General features: G+C 44.2%; 1 protein-coding gene across 2 annotated transcripts in view; it reads left to right on the top strand.

Moving 5' to 3' along the window:
* Window positions 1–3,319: 3,319 nt before the first annotated feature.
* MFAP3L (microfibril associated protein 3 like) overlaps window positions 3,320–20,727 on the top strand; it is a 38,426-nt gene continuing 21,018 nt past the window's right edge. Inside the window, exon 1 of one of the 2 annotated variants that reach the window (XM_072719678.1) lies at window positions 3,320–3,516. The gene's annotated coding sequence lies outside the window, so the exon portion shown is untranslated. The remainder of the gene's footprint in view (window positions 3,517–20,727) is intronic. The other variant, XM_072719679.1, reaches the window with a different exon arrangement.

The raw sequence follows: 20,727 nt of genomic DNA on the forward strand, positions 1-20,727 counted from the left end.
CCCATACTCTAAGGGCTCAGCAAAGACACTAAAATATAATTTGCTTAAAAAGAAAAGTCTGAGGAGGCATGGAGATTGGATTGGAGGAAATACAGAAGGAGAAGACTCATTTGGAAGAGATGATGGGCCTGAGAAGGCAGTGCAGGTGGACGGTCCATTTGCAGAGATGTCTCAGGGCAGGGTGGACAGTACCAGTGACCAGCTGGATGACAAAGGAAAGGCAGATGGGTGGATCGAGGATAGCATCCGCATTTGTGGTGTGCAGAACTGAGAAGGTGGGAGTACCAGTAACCATGTTAGGACATGTAAGTAGAAGAGCAGCTATAGCACATGAATTCTGTTTGCGACATATTGGGCTCCAGTTTCCTGAGGGTCACAGCCATTTAGATACTTGGTAGATTACATACAAGAGTCTGAACTCAGGGAGATTTCGAGAGAAGTATAATATCTGAGGCAAATAAAATATTCAAAAATATTAATAATCAGTAGAGACAAATGGTCAGGCATAGACATGGGCCAATCAGAATAGGTGCCTGATGGACCAGAAAGAATTGCAGCAATTAAAAGCTATCACAGCCTCATGTGCACACATCAACTGAACACCACCTTACTAGTGACAGTCATCGGATGGGAAGAGCAGAAGGGAAAGCAGAAGGGAAGGTGCCACAGGACAGAACACTTACAATAGGGTGGTGCAAAGGAAATGAACCTGGAGAACAAAGATGAGAAGGAACCATCAGAAAGACAAGAAAACTAAGAAAAACTGGGGACCAGGAAGCTTCAAGATGGGAAGGAAAGGCAGTATGAACTATTAAAGAAATGTCTTGGGATCCCTGGGTGGTGCAGCGGTTTGGCGCCTGCCTTTGGCCCAGGGCGCGATCCTGAAGACCCGGGATCGAATCCCATGTTGAGCTCCCGGTGCATGGAGCCTGCTTCTCCCTCTGCCTGTGTCTCTGCCTCTCTCTCTCTCTCTCTCTGACTATCATAAATTTAAAAATAAATAAATAAATAAATAAATAAATAAATAAATAAATAAATAAATAAATAAAATAAAGAAATGTCTTACCCATCTTTTCCTCAGCCAGAAATTTGGAGTGTAGATGTCTATAGGGATCAAGAGCAGTGCTCAGGAAGTACCAAGAGCAATAGAGTCTCAAAGCCAAGGGATGAGGGTGACCCAACACAAGTCAGAGTCTAGGGGGAACACAAGCTCTTCCCAGGGGTGACCTTCCACTAAAGATGGTGTCTCCAATCATGCTGAAGCTGAACCTGGGCTGGATGAGAGGGAGAGGTCGAAATGAAGCCAACTCTTAGTGAGGGTATCTCCCACTCTCATACCAAAGGTCACTGGGCAGCTGACCCATCTGTCTAGTTTCTTCCTCCTCAGACAGAATAGGGACATCTATCTACTGACCTGCCTGGGCTCAGTGCAAGGCTCTCTCTGGGTTCTTGGGTTTATTCACCTCAAGCCCGTAAAATCTCTTTCCTGTAATCCTTCTCCAATTCAGTCTTCTCTTCTGTGAGAGCGTTAAAAGCAAGTTTCCCCCACCTGCCTCAAGCCTGTTTAAGGTAGCACGAGAGCATTCTGCTGATTCTCTGAGAATTTGAAGAGAGGTGGACAGGAGTCGCAGTGAATCGTCTGAAAGAAGGAAAAAAAAAAAAGGTACGTAATACCGTGGAATTGTTTGAAACTGAGCACAAACATTTAATCTCTGATAAAGAGAGTTAACATTTAGGGTTCTAGTGCAAATGTAAAGAATACTTGAAAAAAGATGTAGGTTTCTCGAAAGAAAGACGGGCTGAGAAGTTCTTAGAGCTAATACGTGTTATTATTGGAGATGCCGAAAAGCCAATGTTAAAATAGTTCCAATTTCAAAATTTTAGGGAAAAATCTCGCTTTTTGAGTCCCTCACAGGCCAGACCCCACGCCCTCGCCTCCCCTACCAGGGCCTGGGTCGAAGCGACCTGTGCACGTGTGGAAGCCACCGCACCTCCAGGGCCCTGCCTCCACCTCCTCCTGACCTTCAGTGTCGTGACGGGAGCGCAGCTCCATCCACCTCGGGCAACGACAGGCAGCCGCGTGCGGCATCCCGGCCCCGTCCGGAGCATGCTCAGTCCAGTCCTGACCCACTTTGCAGGTCCCAGCTCGGGGCCGGGGGTCGGAGGTGCTACTTTGCTCGGTTTGCCAAGGACGGGGAGAAGGAGGGGAGAGGCTGGGAGCGGCTCCGAGACGCCTCGCTCCTGGTGAGCCGGCCCTGACCCGGCGGCGGAACAGGCCCAAGTGGGCACCGGGGCCGCCGGGATCGGCAGGTGTTGAGAGTCCACCCTTCCGGGTTTTCTCAGCAACCAACGGAGAAGGGGGCGGTCCTGGAGTAAAAGGGTCGGCCTGGGGCGGGGCCAGGGGGCGGCCCGAAAGGAGGGGGGAGGAGCCCGGTCCCGGCCCAAATAGTGTCTCGCAAGTCTTAAAAATAAATAAATAAATAAATAAATAAATAATAAATAAATAAATAAATAAATAAATAAATAAAAATAAATAAGTAAATAAATAAATGGTGGGGGGGGATGGGGGCGCTGCTTACATCGTAGGATCGCGCTGCCGAAGTTCTGCAGCTGTTTTTAAATAACAATTTTAGAATAATGTATCTTATTATAAAAGCTCCATATTGTCCACTAGAGAACACTTAGAAACTGTAAATAATCAAACAAGAAGATAATTAAAAACCCCTGGAACCCCACCGCTGAGAAGCCAGCGGAGAAGGTCCTGCCGCGTCCTCCTCCACCTGCTCCTGCGCGGCTCTGGCACGGACAGCGGAGCCCCCGGGAAGGCCTCCAGGTGGCCTCGGCGCCGGGGGGCGTCCGCCCCGGGGTGCGACCCTGCGGCACCTGTTCCGGGCCTCCCTGCGCCTCGAGCGCCGCGGCACCCCGGGAAGGGGCGCCGGGGGCCCCGAGGCCCCGGGAGCCCCGCCCCCGCCCCGCAGCGCCAGAGCCGGGGCCCCGGGCTCCCGCGGCAGCCGCGTGCGCGAGCGGGGGCGGGACCCGGAGCCCGGAGCCCGCGCCCGCTGGAGGCGGACCCCGCGCCCGCAGCCCGCCCACCCCCGCCCCGCCTCCCCAGCTCGCCCGCCCCGCCCCGCCCCGCCCCTCCCCGTGGCTGCCGCGAAAACCCGGCGGCGACACCCCGGCGGCGACACCCGCGCTGCGCCGCGCCGCCCCCGCGCCCCCGGCCCCTCCGCGCCGCCCCCGCGCCCCCGGCCCCCCCGCGCCCCTCCGCGCCCCTCCGCGCCCCCGCGGGCCGCACTGGGCATGCTCGGCACCGGCCGCTCCGGCTGCCGCAGGTGCAAGCCCCGCACCGCCCGCCCGCGCCCGCGCCCCCGCCCGCGGAGCTCCCCGGCGCCGGCGGAGGCGGCTCGTCCGCGGTAGGAGCTGCCGGGTCGGGCGCGGGGCGGAGCGGCGGCATCCGCACAGGCGGGCCATGGCGAGGGGCGCTCGGCGGCCCCCGGAGCGGCGCGGCGGCGTCAGGTGAGCTGGGCGCGGGGGCGGCGCGGAGGCGGCGGGGGCGCGGGGCCGCGGCGGGGGCGGCGGGGGCGGCGGGGGCAGGAGCCCGCGCGGAGGGCGGAGGGCGGCGGGTGGCGGCGGCCGCTGGGGCCCGGGAACTTTCGGGCGGTACTGGAGGCTCCGCCGGGTCCCAGTACGGGGGTCCCGGGGGTCCCGGGGGTCCTGCGGGGCGGGACCCGGGGCCGGTGGGCTGCGGACAGGCTTGTGCCATCACCGTCTACGGCCGAGACCGCGGTGTAGACAGGATGCTGCCGAGTAGCCTCCCAAGCCTCCGGGGCGCCGGGGAACGCCGAGCGGCGGCGGGGGCCTTCGGGGGAAGCCAGGTGGCTCGGATCAGCGTGCCTCAGTTTCCCCGGGGCGGGGGTGGGGGGGGAGGGTCTACTGTCCCGTGGCCCAGAGGCCCTGAGTTCAGATGCTGCGTCCAGAGCCTAAAGAGTGCAGCGTCCTGGTGCTGCAGGCGTGCGGGAGGCTGTGGGTGCAGCAAGCCGCCGCCTCGCGACGGGAGCTCGCGGAGTTTGTCGCATTTGACTCCATAGCAAGTTGACATCGAATTGCTTCATGGCGTGGAATGGGGAAAACGTGCTTCATCGACTTAAAAAAAAAAAAAAAAGTAATTGCAAAGCCGATTTATTTTAAGCTCGACTATTAACTTGCCTTCGCCTCCAAAAAACTTGAGTTTGCAACTTGCAAGATTTATAAAGCAAGCTAGCAAAAAAAAAAAAAAAAAAGAATGTAGGTCTATTATCTGCTCACACTGTAGAAAATAATCTATTATGGTTGAATTGTCATTTTTTTAGGGAAACTTGCTAGCAGAAAAGTTTGGTTACTGTAGCAATCTTTATTTTGTGTTAGCTTATATGAAGAACTTGGAAATCTAGCGTTGGAGAAGCTCAGTGTTTTTTGTAAAGGTTTCTCACTTTTGCTTCTAGATGAAACACATTTATTTCAGTTGCTACTATGCTGAACATAGTAAAATTGTTCAGGATGAAATACAAGATGGAAGAGGCTTTATATTCAAGAGAGAGAACATTAGAACGATGTCGTTCCTAATGGTATTTTACTTTTACAGAAAAATGCAATTTGTAGATCCTACTGGGGTTTCTGCTCCTGGTTCTTCCTAAACATTTAGTACCATTACCACTCTTAGGATTGTTGGATTTATAGGAGCGAGGTAAACAGTCCTTGTTCTAGTAGGAACCGGTTCTACCCCTAAGGCTATATCCTCAAGCCTGTTTCCCTAAGTACAACTTAGTAGGTTCAGTTGTTTTATTTATTAAGCTTATTACAAAACTTCTTGTTTGCATTCTTGACAGACCTTAATAGACTTTGGAGATGTGTTGACTTTTCAATGGTTTGTGAATAGCCTTTAATGTTTGTTCTGGCCTGAGATGGTTCCAGCTCTAATTCCAGATACTCAGTGATTTCCCCAGTGGGCTTTATGCTTGCCTGCACATAACTAAGATTTAAGAACAGGAACGCTTGAAATGTCCAGACAACAATAGCAACAGCATGATTAGTGTTTCTACAAATTGGGCCTGAAGTCTTCCATGTTAGCCAAAGGGTTTGGTTGGTGGTATTCATTGTTCCTAAATGTACTTCTAAGTACATTCATAGAAAAATTTAGAAGTTTGAGGAAAAATCCATGTAAATATTTGAGAAATTGCACTTCTCTTTTCTGTAAAAAATGTGTCAAGTTTAAAGTCTGCCTCCAGGTACTGCATACCTGTGCAACTTATCCTGTGTAGCAGGTCTTGGTTCTCAGGCTGCATTCCCAAGTGGCAGGCAGTAATGTCTCCCTTTAGCTTTGGCTTCTTCTTAACCTAAAGGAAGCTGCAAGGCCTAGGAATATGTGCGTATAGGTTTAGTAAAGGCCAGTAGGCCCCCTTCTGGATCTAAAAAAAAAAAACCTCATTTTTTTTCAAGGTTAGGAAAAGCGGTGAAAAAAATTTTTCTTAAGATTTTATTTTATTTTATTTTATTTTATTTTATTTATTCATGAGAGACACACAGAGAGAGGCGGAGACATAGGCAGAGGCTCCTCCTGCGGGGAGCCCCATGTAGGACTCTATCCCAGTACCCCAGGATCATGATCTGCACTAAAGGCAGATGCTCAACCAATGAGCCACCCAGGTGTCTCAAAGCAGTGAAATTTAACAAAGGCATGTTTAAACACTGCTTGCTGCCTCAGGAATTCCACAAGAAAATGGCATCTTCTAAACTAAAATGACCCAAACTGACAGGATTTAAGTTGAAGAGGAGTTTCATTATTGCTAATTAAGAAAGAATAGCAAAGTAGACTGTATTCAAATCAGGAAACAGGTGATCATTTCTTTTTTGCACTTGTTGCGTTCTTTCAACTCAACTGCTAGGCATGTAATTTTTCGTTTTATTTCCTTGTTTTCCAATTTCTAAACTGTATATTATTGGCAGTGACATTAGATATTCATAGCAAACCATTGGCCTTTAAAAATAGATCCTCCTGGATTCATGTGGCCATTACGTATTTAATGTGTCATTTGGCTTGCAATTTAAATAGTTGAGTAGTAGAGGCTATTTAAATTTTAATTTCGAACCTTTTGTTGTTCTTTTTTTTTTTTTAATGACAACCTCCCAGGTACTAAAATACTAAATACATAGTGTGGCAAAGTTGCTTTTAACCTCCAATGTAGTATAGTCAGATTTGTTAGATGAGTGTCATTTTTTGGAATTCGGAAATCATTCCAATAGCATCACTTGCTAACCTCACCAAGCCTTGGGGGTGCAGCTTTCCAGGGGGATACTTAAAACTGACATTTTGTGATCAATGGCAACTCACATTAAAGTTAGAAATATCCTTAAAAAAGAAAAGAAATATCCTTAGATGTAAATGGTTTAAGTTTGCTATAATGCCCTATGAATTTATTGTCTTGCCTTGGCCTTCACATGAGGTCTTCACTCATTAAAATGCCATATTCGTTTTTCTTCCCCCACAGTCTTTAATAGTTAGGCCTCAAGGGTTGCAGAAATGAATAAGACTTAGTGACTCAGAATCTACTTGTCCATACTTGAGGACAAATAAACTATAGTGCAAGGTAAGTGCTCCAGGAGAGGCATTTGCATATGGGACTAAGGAGACAAGAGAAATGAGCTCCTTGGGTTGGAGGAGGGGGGGAGCATGAAAATAGTGACATGTCTATAGGATCTTAAGGAATGCTCAAGGAATTTGGGTAGAAATCTTCCAAGCAGAGAAGTGAACTCTCCAGGCATAAGGAACACCACTGTGGTAGTTAGAAGAATAGCCCTCCCCCAAAGATGTCCACTCTGGGACATTGCCAGTGTGATTAAGTTGAAGATTTTGAGATGGAGAGATTATCTGGAATATTCAGTGGGTCCAGTGTAATCACTGGAGTCCGTGTGGGTCAAAGAGGAAAGCAGAAGTCCATGTTAGAGTAAAGCCATGTGAAAAAGATTCGACTGGCCATTGCTGGCTTTGAAGATGGAGGGGGGCCACAAATCAAGAATGTGGATAGGCTCTAGAAGCTGACAAAGCAAGGAAGCAGATGCTGTTCTAGAGCTTCCAGAAGGAACACAGCACTGCCAACTCTCCAATTAGCCTAGTAAGATCCATTTTGAACTTTTAACCCACAGAACCGAAAGACAATACATTTGTATGCTTAAGTCACTAAGTTTCTGACTTAGTGTCATAGAAAGGAGTGATAGAAAGCTAATACAACTGTTATGCAAAGAAGGACTTGGTATGATGGAATAATGAGCAGAGGCAGGAGAAAGGGTATGAAACTGTCCTTTCGTTGTGATGAACTTGATGCCATGCAAAGGAGTTTGGAGTTTATCCTGTTATAGATAAATGATGGGAAACCAGCTAAGCATTTTTAAACAGGAACATGGAATGAACAGACTGCTGCTAGATTTATCTTCCTAAAAAAAGCAGTGTATGGCTAAACCCCAAGTTTCATACAGTTGTTTGACAAAGGGTGTCCAGCCAGAGGTGGTTAGTGACAGAAATCTGGAACCCTCATGGTATATAATTCAATTCTGAATTGATCTGAAATGGCATTCACATATATCTGTGAAATGAATAGCTTAAGAAGCTCTTATTCACAATTTGTGATAGAAGAAGGGCATAAACAATAAAGCAGAAGGGCTAAGTCACATTTTGACTACTTTGTTTCTGCCCATTGTCATCTTAGCAGACAAGCTGCTCTGCTGGCTGTATCCCATGCAGTCATGAACAGAGAGCCATGAAAGCTCAAATCTAATGCAGTTAACTTGAGATGATGTAATGTCACCTGGGCCAGCTCTGACCAGTTGCTCGTAGCTTGTGGGGTGTTGTGGGCTTGTGCAGACTCAGCTGGGAAATGGCCGAAATCAATTAGCAATGTTTGCCATAGGGCCCCATATTTGCCAGGGTATGGATGACAGCTAGAATACTAGATGACCTAACTTCTGTGTTAAAATTTAAGAAATTCCGTCATTCTTTCCAAACATATTTATTCACTCTCTCTTAAGTATAGGGCTTAAATTCTGTCCTATAAAAACTTATAGTGTGGTCAAGTTGACATCTCTGTGTCTGGAAAACCTAACCTAAAGAAATCTATTTTAGTGTTATGAGAGTGGCTCTGCATTGAAACTATACTATATGTCAGAAAAACTTGGTAAGAGAAAAATACACTTTTCAGACAACATGGTAAAGGAAGACCTCGGCTGGCAAAATCTGAAATTGGAAACAATAAGACTTGACTAAGAATCATTTTAATAAAAACTAAACTGTCTATATTGTATAGCTCCTGTTTGTATAACTTTATAAGATTTTCCCCAAAATGTCCTTATAAAATGATGGAATAATTATTGTTTACCACTGTAAAGGACTAGCTTGGTGCAAACCATTCCTCTTTCTTGAATCTCCTCTGCCTTGGTCTGCCGAGATACTGCCCCTAGTTCTCCCTATGCTTTTTTTTTTTTTTTAATGAGGGTTTGTCACTCTTTTCTCTGAGTTCTAACCTTGGTCTTCTCATCTTGTGGTCTAGTTTGTTCTTTCTGGGTGATTTCTTTTTCCTCATGACTGCGTCACTAGCCCACATGCCAATGTCTCTGAATTTGTATCTTCTGATAAGTGTCTCTCACCCATTCATTCATTAATTCACCAATCCATTTGACAAATATTGATGACCTGAGAGCTTAATGGTGGTGCACCAAAGTAATTGCAGGGGAAATATGAAGGTATGGGTAAAAATCAGAAAAAGAGTGTCTGGGGCTACCTAGGAGAGTCCTAGAGGGCTTTTGAACCAAGACTTGAAAGCCAAGTAGGCGTTTGCCAGACATGCAAGGTTATGAAAGGCAGCATGGCTAGCTGGAGGCACAGAAGTGTTGTGGGGAACACGGGGAAGTCAGGAAAGAAGAGGGACAAGAGAAGTTCCAGAGATGAGGTGAGAAAGGTGAGTAGGAGTCCGATCATGTCATGTATGTCCTACCAAGGACTTTAGTTTTATACTACTGGCAAAGACATAGAATATGTTTTAAGTCAGATCTTTTAGAGTCAACTGATTTTAGCAACAGTGTGGCTTGTGGATTGGAGGCAGGCAAGAAGTAGAGGCAGGTCAGTGAGGAAGGGATCTAGTAGAGTGGTGCCAAGTCAGAGATGATGAGTACATAAAGCTGGACAGACCGGGGATGTGGTGGCCATGTGGGCAGGGAAGGAGAGAAGGCATCTGAAGCAACTCCCATGCAATCAGATTGTCTGTCAGATACTGTAGAATGTGGAAGGCATACTCTCTCAAGGGTTCTGCTGAGCGCAAGACTTTGCAGGACCTGAGATGCTGACTTCCACTGCACGTCCTTCATGAGAGGGACCTAGAGCAGCAGAGAAGTAGGAAAGCCCAAACTCAGAGCTGTGTGTGGAGGAGAAAATCAGAATTTCTTTGCTGGGCATGCATTCTGTAAGGGAGGCATCAAAGAAAGAAGGAAGGAATTGATTCCCGAATGGTTTTTCAGCTTCTGGGCAGAAGTATTTGGGGATGGAGTGAGGCTGAAACGATATTGCTAACAGGGTAGACTTCCCTAATTCTGGATTATAAGGTAATTTAAAGGTTGGGCTGAAATTGGCTCTTTGTAATCTGTGAAAAGAGGAAGTTTGCTGAACAGGTATTTAAATATAATTCAAAATCTTTCCTTTCAATGAGGATTTGAGTTGGCTGATGGTGCCAGAAGTGTGAAGGGAAGGCTTTGCTCCTTAAGGAAATAAATGAGTTGGAGTAAAGTGCTCCAGAATTACTCATTGACAGGTCCCACCCAGTTTAGGATTGGAGGGCCCTGGCTGAGGCTAATTCCCTTCATTTTCATTGGCTTATTAGAGCAGTACCTCTCCTAGACAAGATAGGATGCATCTGTCCCGGGGTCTGTACTTTTCTGTACCCTCTTGGAACTAGCAAGAGCTCTATACTATTTGTGAAAGTGGGAACTATTCCAAATTGACTAGTTAATTCCTTTCTTCCCCATGGCCAAGCTCCCCTGTAAAGAAGTAAGTAGATGTGTAGGGATCGGGTTTTCTTAAAGATGCAAAACCCACTTTCCCTGGTCCTCAGCATGGGGAGGTATTTGAGTAAAGACTGCATTAGTATTTGGCCCTAAGCTTCACCCAGGACTTTCTTCTAGGTCATTAGACTCTAGGATGGCCAGGGGATGGTTTAAACATCTAGTAACTGTTTAAGCTTTCTTGCTTCTCAGCTGCTGGTGTTAACTTCGCTTTGTAAATTTCTGCTTCGATTCCGGAAGCCAGGCGCTGGGCTGCACTGCCCTTACTAATCATGCCTGTGCTTCTACTCTTGCCCTCTCCCCACCCACCTTTGTGCTATTCCTGCTGTCGGTCCCAGATTGGAGGGAAGGTTTTTTTCCTTCAGAGCTAGGACAACCCTCCATTACTTGGTCTCTTGAATGAGCCTTGCTCTTGTTAGACTTCCCAAAGGTAACTTGGTTTTCTCCATCTTAAAACATTTTTGAGGAACTTGAAATTAATTTCTAGAAAACATTTGAGTATTATCAATACCTCGCTTCACTGAGGGCAGAGCATTTCTCCCCGTCTGTTTCCTTCTCACCTTCCTACAGCATCTCGTCCCTACCTCCATGTCATGGCTGTCTCCCCTTCTTTCACTGGTGTGTTAGTTTTTATTTCCTAAGTAATGGATCATTTGTCCCAGAATCCTCTCTATCATTTCTCCTGAGCAGCCCTTATTAAATAGAATTTCTGAAGGAGTACCCTAATATCCCAGAGTTCTTGAGATGATGATGCCCATCTCATCCATTGTATGAGACTTGCAAAAACATACTATAACATAGATTTTTATTTTTAATTGGCATGCTGTGTTTATTTCCATCCCTACTTGTCTAAACTAAGCCATTACTCCTGCTGAGAAAACTATCCTGTCTCCTGTATTCATCCTTCAGGATTTGACCAACCCCAGGGAACATTCTATGACCTTTCCAGCTGGCCTTCCTCTGAATTTCCATGGTATTTTCCTTGTTTAGTGCTTAATTACATATTGCTTTGTATGCAGTTATCACCAAGATTCTAAGCACCATTAGGGTAAAGAACTGGTCTTAAAATTTTTTTTAAGCCCATAGCAATTGGTAGTAAACTGATAATAGTGGCCTCATAAATACTTTTGAGTTCAGCTTAACTGATATAACTGGCTCCTAATTTTTTATCACTTAGCTGCATCTGACTGCACAGGTGAGAAATCACTGAGAACATCTGGCAAGTGTACTCAGAGCCCTTTCCCATCAAAGCTGAGAGAATAGCAAAGCTTCCTTCCAAATTCTGTGTAGTAATCACTGAATCCATATTTTCAACTTTTTTCTGTTTTTGTTTTTTAGTTAAAGTAATTTTCCGTATTGTTGCATTGAAAAACACTTAATTTGGGGGCAAGATTGATCTTAGGATATGCACTAAAGTCAAGATAGAAGATTATCTGGATTTAACCAAATTTTGAAAGATACCGATTTTATGTCCAAAATTTTAAAATATTTTTTAAATGATAGCAATGTTTTGAAATAATTTTAAATTACAATTATGACAGAGCAGACATTTAGACAATTTGGCCAAGCCGTGGTTTTCACTTGGTGATAACTGCATAGGGAGTGAGAGAAGATGAGGTTCTGTGAGGAGCTTCTGCTCTCAGGTTGGCACCTTGGCCTCTGCTGCTTCCACTGTCAGTGTGGACAGAAAGAACCATACAGGCCTGCCTGTGGCCAAGGGTAGTATGAGACTCAAATGGGATACCATCTGTGGGAGTGTTTTATAAACCATAAGTGCTAGGTGAGCATAGGGACGTTGTTACTGAGTTCTTAATAACAAATCGAATAGAGTTTGAATTACAGGATCTCTTCTGATCCGTTTTTCACTGAGATCCAGTTCTTAGTGTCTATGAAAAACGGCATATGTGATTCAGAGAAATATTCATTATGCAATTCTGCTTTGTGATAATAAGCTGGTAAAGGAGGAAGGAGGAAAGGCTTTTGTAACTACCCTTTTCAGTTATTGAGCATATTTTTTCAAATAGATGAAATTTTACTCCGCTGAAAGAAGAAACCCTCAGTTCCTACACTGGGAATTTGAATGGTCTTAGTCAAACAAGCAGAGAGATAAGGAGTAAGGGACGGTTTCAACATTTGATGTATAAATTAAGTAGGCAGTTGCTTTTCATCTCAACAATAAAAAGAATGTATGTTTCAGGCATAGAGAATAGTCCCCAGATTCATTACTCCTGTCAGACAGCAGACCCCAGTCCTCTGATAGACCCACTTCCCTAAGCCTCTGCTCCCAGGCTGCATTAGGAGCTGCTCCACCTCTCAGAGCTCTCTATGAGGAAGAATGTGTTTCTGAAGACTGACTTTTCAAGAAATCTTGGTTTATATTTCAAAGTTAGTTTCGTGGTAAAGAATAGACCTAGTTACCCAGAATTTCTAAGAAATGGGTAGAATTTGCAGGATATGTAGGGCAAATGTAGATGCCGAATAAGTTAGTAATATATCTAAATGAGAGGGCATAGAACTAGTATAAATTCACTCAGCAGATATCTAAGCCCTCACAATGAGCAAAGCATATTTCTAGACACAGGGATACTACAGGAACAGTGTCAACCACAGAAGTCCATCTATCCAGTAGCTCACATCTTAGTAAGAACAGGGTAGTTAATGGGATGAAGAAAAAGGCAGGGTAGAGGTGACAAGAAGTGATAGAGGGTGGAGAGCACTATTTTTGTAAAATGACCGGATAACCAGAGACGGCCTCACTAATGAGGTGACATTTGAGAAAGGAAATGTAGGGAGTGAGTCTTGCAGGCATCCCAGGGACTTATTTCAGACAGAAGGAATAGTAAGTACAAGGGCTCCAGTATACTTGGCACATTCCAGGATTAGCAGGGCCCAATGTGGCTGGCAGGGAGCGAGAGAGGGTTAGAGGTCAGAAATGAAGATTGCAAGACTGCTAGGGGCCAAACACTGTAGTGTCCACAGAAAGGCCTTCTCTGGCTTTTTTACCCTTGAACCAAGGACCTCTGGAAATGTACATTGTGATAATTTTAAAGTGTTTGTGTTTTGAAGCTTTGTTTTTTGAAGCTTTCCCATGCATAGATTGTTACTAGTCATTAAAAAGGCAGGAACACATGGTTCCTAGGATAGTCAATGAATATTTGAGCACCCACCACGTTTTGTCACAGTGGAATTTCATGATAAAAATTATACCCCCAAATGGTAAGAGCAGACACAAGAACTCTGTGTAGTGAATTACCAAGTGAAATGAAGATTTCAAGGCCGCAGATAGGAACTGTAGTATGCCTCGATCAGCCTCTCAGTGGTACAGCGCCACAGGAATATGAGCTGATTCACCTCAGGAATGTGGTGAGGGTGTCTGGAAGGTGTGGATGGAGGGTCTAAAGGCCTTGGGAGCTTGAGTAAGTTTTCTTTTTCATTATATCGCTTAGGATGTGAGAAACACTCAAGAAGTTGCCTTCCCTATGGAGAACAAGGTACCATGTGCCATATGATGCCCAAAGCTGGTTCCTGGGCTATCACCAAGTCACGAATGGCTGAGGGGCAGTCACAGTTCTCTGTCCTGACTGGATTTCCTGCAATGGGATCTTCATTGTACACAAAAAACTCCCTGCTCTTTCCCTCTTCTTCTCCACTCACCATTCCATCCCTTGGCCAGCCCCAGTCACACTCCCACTGATCCTGGTCATAGAATGTAGGTCAGAAGAGACCTACCAGCTGGGTGTGCAGCTAAGAAGGATCAACTGACTCCCAGAAGTCATCTACTGGTAAATGGCAAAACTGAGGAAAGGGTTTGTGGGTTTTAATCCTAAAATGATAAACTAGTGCCCTCTTCACAGATCACCCCAAAACTCCTGTTCTCGACTTTAACCCTAGGGCATGCCGCATTTCTTATCCTAGGAACCTGATTTCAACCCTTTGCTGTATTATTATCTGATTCCTCTGGCTGCAGAGAGTCCAGTGGCAAATTCCTCTTTGCATTGGCCATCACTTGAAATACTGGATGTATTCCTATTAGACATTACTCTGTGTCTTGGTTGGGTACTATTAATGCTGTCCTTCATACTTAAAATAAGTGAAATAGCTTTATCACAGGCTGTCCAAGCACAAAATATTCAACCACCGTTACATCACGTCAATGGAAAACTGCCCACAAATGCATTGCATCTGGCCAGTTGGGAAGCTGTGTACAATCAAGTGGGGAAACTGAGAAAGGCACTTTCACTACAAAGGCCTTAAGAGTTTGCAAAGTATACCGGAATCCACAAGAAAATGTATCTGTTGGCAGTTGCCTTGGGCCATATATCATATTTAGGAAAGCGTGTTAAGAATATTGCTTCTGATTTATAGAGCAGTATACTCTGCAGGCTGCACAGTGGACATGTATCTGCCTCCACTCTCCAGGCAGAGTGTTAGCCAGCCCGGGTTTGCAGGCAGGCAGCTAGGGGTCAGCACCTCAATAAAACATTTCCCTGATCCCATGGGATCCTCTGGCCATTTTTCCAGGCCAGAGAAGAGTTCTTACTCATTGATGTGTCTAGGTTTCCAGATGCCTGTCAGCCCCTGCCTGACTTCACTCTGGGTATAGGGGCTTATATACTGAACACATCAAGAACTGAGGAAATGGGGCTTGAGATGAAATGAAGATGAGAAATAAAAGTTGGCAGAAGTAGTGCTATAGATTAGCAGGTAATACAAATTAATTGTATTAGAAAGAGAATGTGAATCTCCCTATGCACATACTTCAAGTGAGTAGGGAAAATATTTTGAAAGGACATGTTTTTAAAAGGGAAGAGATACTGGAAAAAACATCTTGTGATAGGGACAGGAAGAGAAAGGCATAAACAGAGGTGCTTCTGAACCAGCTTTAGGTTTTACAGGTGTAGAGAATCCAATAAATGATGATGTCAGAGATTCAAGAAAAATGCCAAGACAGCACCTTAACCCTTTCAATCTGCATTGTAATGTGTTTTGGGTATTGAATTGGTAACATAAAGGCACCATCCACCAGTGCATCTATCCCATTTGTATTCATTTTCCAGGTTTGGTTTGTTTCCTGGACTATCAGATTCTGGAGGAAATATCTCTCTCATCCGTTAAGGATTTGCATTAATTGGGCCTAAAACTATTTTAGCCTGTTCATTTAGAATGAGAATTTGAAGAAGCTGAATACACACCAAAGAATCAGTAAACTCTTCCAAAAGGTGTATCTATGATAAGAAGATCCCTCAGTGTATGTTTCAGCTACTGGGACAACTCACAAGTTCCCTTATGGAACCTAGAGGTTGTAATGTAATTCAAGCCCAATCTGGGTGTAAGCTTTTCATCCTTGTTCTAAGCCACTAAATTGTGTGGTACTGGGTAATTGCTCATCTTCTCTAATATTCTAGTTATGTGAACAAATATGTATAATAAACCTGTTTTTATCTTGCCTAATGATAATTGTAGAGGAAAACCTTTACTATAATTCTTTTTCTCTTCCTCCTTTTTTACACATTGTATTTGAGAGCTTTATTTATTTTTTAAATATTTTATTTATTTATTCATAAGAGACATGGAGAGAAGCAGAGACATAGGCAGAGACATAGATGAAGCAAGCTCCCTGCAGGGAGCCCAATGTGGGATTCAATCCCAGTACCCGAGCCAAGGCAGACACTCACCCACTGGGCCACACTAGTGCCCCTGAGAGCTTTATTTATATCAGTCTTACTTTTAATCAGAAAAACATTCCATGTGGGAAAATTGTGATGAAGATCCAAGCATAGTTTCTTAATATTGTGCACCACCAAAACTACAGTATTACAAAGATGGCATCTCTGGGCCTGAGTTCATTTTCAGGCTTTAAAAACAGTGATTTGAAATAGATCCATTTGGGGATCCCTGGGTGGCGCAGCGGTTTGGCGCCTGCCTTTGGCCCGGGGCGCGATCCTGGAGACCCGGGATCGAATCCCACATCGGGCTCCCGGTGCATGGAGCCTGCTTCTCCCTCTGCCTATGTCTCTGCCTCTCTCTTTCTCTCTCTCTCTCTGTGACTATCATAAATAAATAAATTTTAAAAAATTTAAAAAAAAGTGAAATAGATCCATTTGTTGAAAAAATAACAAAGCATAAAATTTTGTAGAGGCCTTAACATTACTGCAGTTGAAGTAAGATTGAGACCTTTTGTTCTGGCTCCTTCTAAATTGTTTGGTGAGCTTAAAGAGCTCATCTGGTGGCCATTCACAGCAGTCCAACAAGTCAGGGTATATATTTTGTTCTACCCATTAAGTAGCTATAAATTATCCCAATACCATGCAGTTAATAGACAAAGGGTGTGCCAAGAATGCCATGAGGGCTCTTAGTCTCTTTTTCCTTCTAGGGGCTGACTACTTTCATAAGACAGTCCTACTTCTTCCCATGATATGCTCCCATATAGCTCTCAGTTTGTGACAGTTCATAAATTTAAGTGTCTCTGCTGCTGCTCGTCCTCACAAACCTTCCATCAGCCAGGACTTTCAGAGCAAGGAAAGAATGAAGCCAGGAGAGGTGAGTCGAACAGGCATGAGCCACCATGGGCTCTGCTCAGCCCCATGGGCAGCAGACAGGCCTTCATCCAAGTGTAGCAGCAGCTGGGCAGTGCAGCCCCAGGGAGTTGTTGGTTGAAATTCCTGGCTCATGTGTTCATATGTATTCCACACACAGTGCCAGCATTTGTCCTTAGGCCCTGCTGCTGCAGAAGTCTGGACTTACTTCTACCAGTTATAGAGTCAGGCACTCATTAAATCCTGTACGTTCTAATTCCTGTACCTCTGTTGGACCTGCCCACGTCTTTGCTTCCCTGTTGCTTTTAGTTCATGCCCCTGTTCTTTCCTTCTTGGATATTGTAAGAAGCTTCTAGCTGCCTCTACATCATCAGCCTCACACTCTGAGAAAGGTCATCGTTCTACACACAGAACTGGCCATGTCACTTCCGCCTTCCAAAACCTGTGAGTGCACGCCATCCTTGGTATGATGTACCATTCCCTTCACTGTTGGGACCAGCTACCCTTCCTGCCTTCCTCCTCCTCCTTCCTTCTGCATCCTTAAAGTGGTACCTAATCATACACAGCTAATTGTGCCTGGTTCCCTCCAATCAGCATTTTCTTAAATATGCTCTTCCTCCTTTTGGGTCAGTTCCAGTCCCTTGCTCTATTTGGTAAAATCCTTTATAACTAAAGGGCCACTTCTTATAGAAGGTTCTTCTCAACCCTTCAAGACCACTTGAGTGTCCTCTCCTGTACCCCTAGTGGATCTTTGACCTTTTTCTGATGGGTCAGTTGTCACATTGTCTTCAGTTGTTGCTTTGCTTTTCTCACTCCTCCTACTAGGTTTGTGGGTGACAGAGGTAAGGACTGTGTCCTACTCCTCACCCCTGGCAGTGTGGCCAGAAACATTTCTCTGTTTACTGTGTATTGATTCGGGTTGAACTGACCTATCTGGGTGCTTCTAAAAGTGACCTAAAAACAGTATTCTGTCCTTCTTTCATGTGATGATCACATTTGCCATCCGAGTGAGGAATTATCTTTGTGTTACTAGAAGCATCAAGAATCTCTACATGGATAGATTCTGGAGTATTTATAAGGAAGAAACAAAGTATGGATCTTTCTGCAATATGATTGATTGGACATTGAGATTATACTTATTACACTTAGCACTTAAATTACTTGATTCTGGAATATTCTCGTTCTACACGTTCTTGGGGGATATTCAGACACCACCTTACCTACCTAAAAACCCAATGTATGTTGATCTTAAAAGAAGTCATGGGAGTCCAAAATGGGGCCATAACTTAAAATGGCCTCAGTTGCCTCCCAGTTTTAAAAAGTTAGTGTTTATGATGTAATGAGTATTTTAGTGTCTCTTGTCATTTCCCATGAAGTTGGGATTTTTTTTGTCCTTGCTGCATGAGGAGAAAGCTATCCAAGAATATGTTCTAAACTAAAAGGCAGCCCTTGTGTCTGTGGCATCATTTATGCACAAATGAAAATAGTGGTGACTCTCAGTAGATGTTGTGACAAAATCTAGTTATATAACTATAAAATTACTCATCATAGTTGATGGGGAAATGCCAGCTTGAGCTGTGCCAAGAAAAAACAACAATGTATATTCATTTAGTTCAAAACACCCTTAAACAAGGGGCCCTTTCCTCCCAACTCCCGAAATACACGGTCAATAGTCATGTTTTATTATGGGTGAAGAAACAAAAATAAAGTAAGATCCAACAAAGCTGCTTACTACATGTTTTTAAGATAAAGTACAATCATTGGGAAATAGGGAAGAGGCTGGGTAAAGAAAGGACGTTTGGTGTCTGCTAAATATTTTCTCTTTTATTTATAGAAAATACTCTATGAAAGTTTTCCCAAGGGCCATGAGCAAACACGTGAAGCTTAACAATTTGTCCATTGTAGCTTTTGTTAAATCCTGGTTTTGGAATCTGTGGCCTTTGTTCTTGTATTTTGAAGGACTGCCTTTTAAACTGCTGGATTATGGTACTCCTGGTTTAGTCTTTGGTAGCTAAAATGTCTTTCACAGTGTTACAGTGTTATTAACTGAACTTTTCACAGTGCTGTCTGTCAAATCCAACAAGCTTCGCAAAGTACATTTGTAGAATATTTCCCCAGTACCCAAAATGACATGATGTCTCTATGTTTTTCTGGCAATACACTGTGAATTTACTGTAGTTGCCACTGGATCCCACGTAAGTGAGGCTTCGTACAGCCAGTGTGTAAGCATGACTTTGGGTACTCACTATTAAGGAAACTCTACAGAGCTATATGCCAGAATTTCTGCCATCAAGGAGCTCTCCTTGTAATTGAGAAGTTTCCTCAACACAAAACTAAGAAAAAAAAAAAGCAAAAATCATATGCCAGAGAGGAGTGTCACAAGTTTGGTACAAGCTACAGGTGCATTGGGAGATTACAAGGATCGGGCTGGCTGTGAGCTGTGAGCTTTGGGGCTGTAGGAAGGGGAAGGTAGAATTGGGATTGGATGTGGGATAGGCCGTCAATAAACATCCCCTCCAAGTGTCAGCAGACCAGCCAGTGCTTCTTCTACATACCCACCCTGAAGCTCATTGCACCTAGAGAACACATACTGAAATTAGCTGTATCTCTCTCCCTAGTACATTATAAGTGGACATAGCCTGTGGCTTATTGAGCTCTGTAGCCTTCTCACACACCCCAACCTGTCCCAGACCCCTAGCAGTGTGGTCAGCACATAATCAGTACTTAAAAAAAAAAAAAGAACTGAAAGAGCATGGTATGAGATTTGGTGAATTCCTACTAAAAACTTGTAATTCATTACTGTTGATTAATTAAATGCTTTATTTTCAAAAAGAAATGTTCAGGGATCCCTGAGCGAGTCAGCGGTTGAGCAACTGCCCTCGGGCCAGGGCGTGATCCTGGAGTTCCGGGATCGAGTCCCACATCAGGCTCCCTGCATGGAGCCTGCTTCTTCCTCTGCCTAAGTCTCTGCCTCTCTCCTTCTGTGTCTCTCATGAATAAATAAATAAATAATATTTTTTAAAATGTTCACAGAGAGTTTTTGAGTAAAAATGCATTGACACAAACAACCTACAAATTACACATTATGATTTCTGTACTTTGATAACTTTTCAAAATGTGAAAGGATGGGAGTATGAAGGAGGAGGGAGGAATGAATTTGCTAACTGAAATGCCTGCATTAGAATCAAAATCTCTGCCTCTGTACCTGTGAAAGTCTCTACAGGAACTAGTTAAAGTTCTGTAACAGTTGCTGTGTTTCTAGTGCAAAGTACCTACTGACATTATTAAAATAGAACAACAGTGTTCCATGCTCTTTAGTCTTGCTAGCACAAGGTGTTTTAAAGTTGAAAACCAACAGCCTTTGTTTGAAAACAGTTCTAGAGTTCTGCATTTTAAAACTCAGTTTGGTCTTCCATTGATTGCATTCTTCCTAGTTGTGAAAAAAAAAAGTTATAGTATATTTACTACATATATGTATTAGAACCTACCTTGAACTTTGTCTCGATTGTCATTCTCCCCAAACTATTTAGTCAGGCATCTCCTCTGGTGTAGTCAGAAAGGACTGACTCCAGATTCTGTCCTGAAGATGCTCAGTGCAGTGTCTGCCCAAAGGGGCCTTGTGTGTTTTCAAACTCGAGTCCCTGAGAAAGGACCCAGTGCTAAAAATCCCTTGTGATTACTTCTGGTGGCGGGAAGGCAGTTAATATTGTCTTAAGTAAAAACAAAAACAAGGTATGTCTTTTGAATGCTTTGGTAAAAATCAATTTGAGAGGCCTGATTTCAGCAAAGGATGCCTTATACATAATTGATAATTCTTTGTTTTCAAGCTGAATGTTATAGAAGTGCTTTATGTACATTTGATCATGAATCCTTATAATTATCTTGTACTTCCTGAGTTCTTGGCCAAAAACACACAGCCAGTAAGGGTGGTCAGATCCCAGATCCTGGCCCAGTCTACCTACAACTCGAGGCCATGCCCTTAAACAACCATTCTGTATTGAATAGGTCAGTTTTACAACTTCCCTATTAAAAGGAAACCACAAGTTAGCCAAGTAAAGAAAACATTTACAAAGTCATAACAGGGTATGTGTCATGCTGTTGCAGCCTATGC

Source organism: Vulpes vulpes, chromosome 9 (genome assembly GCF_048418805.1).
Source record: "Vulpes vulpes isolate BD-2025 chromosome 9, VulVul3, whole genome shotgun sequence".
Lineage (NCBI taxonomy): Eukaryota > Metazoa > Chordata > Mammalia > Carnivora > Canidae > Vulpes > Vulpes vulpes.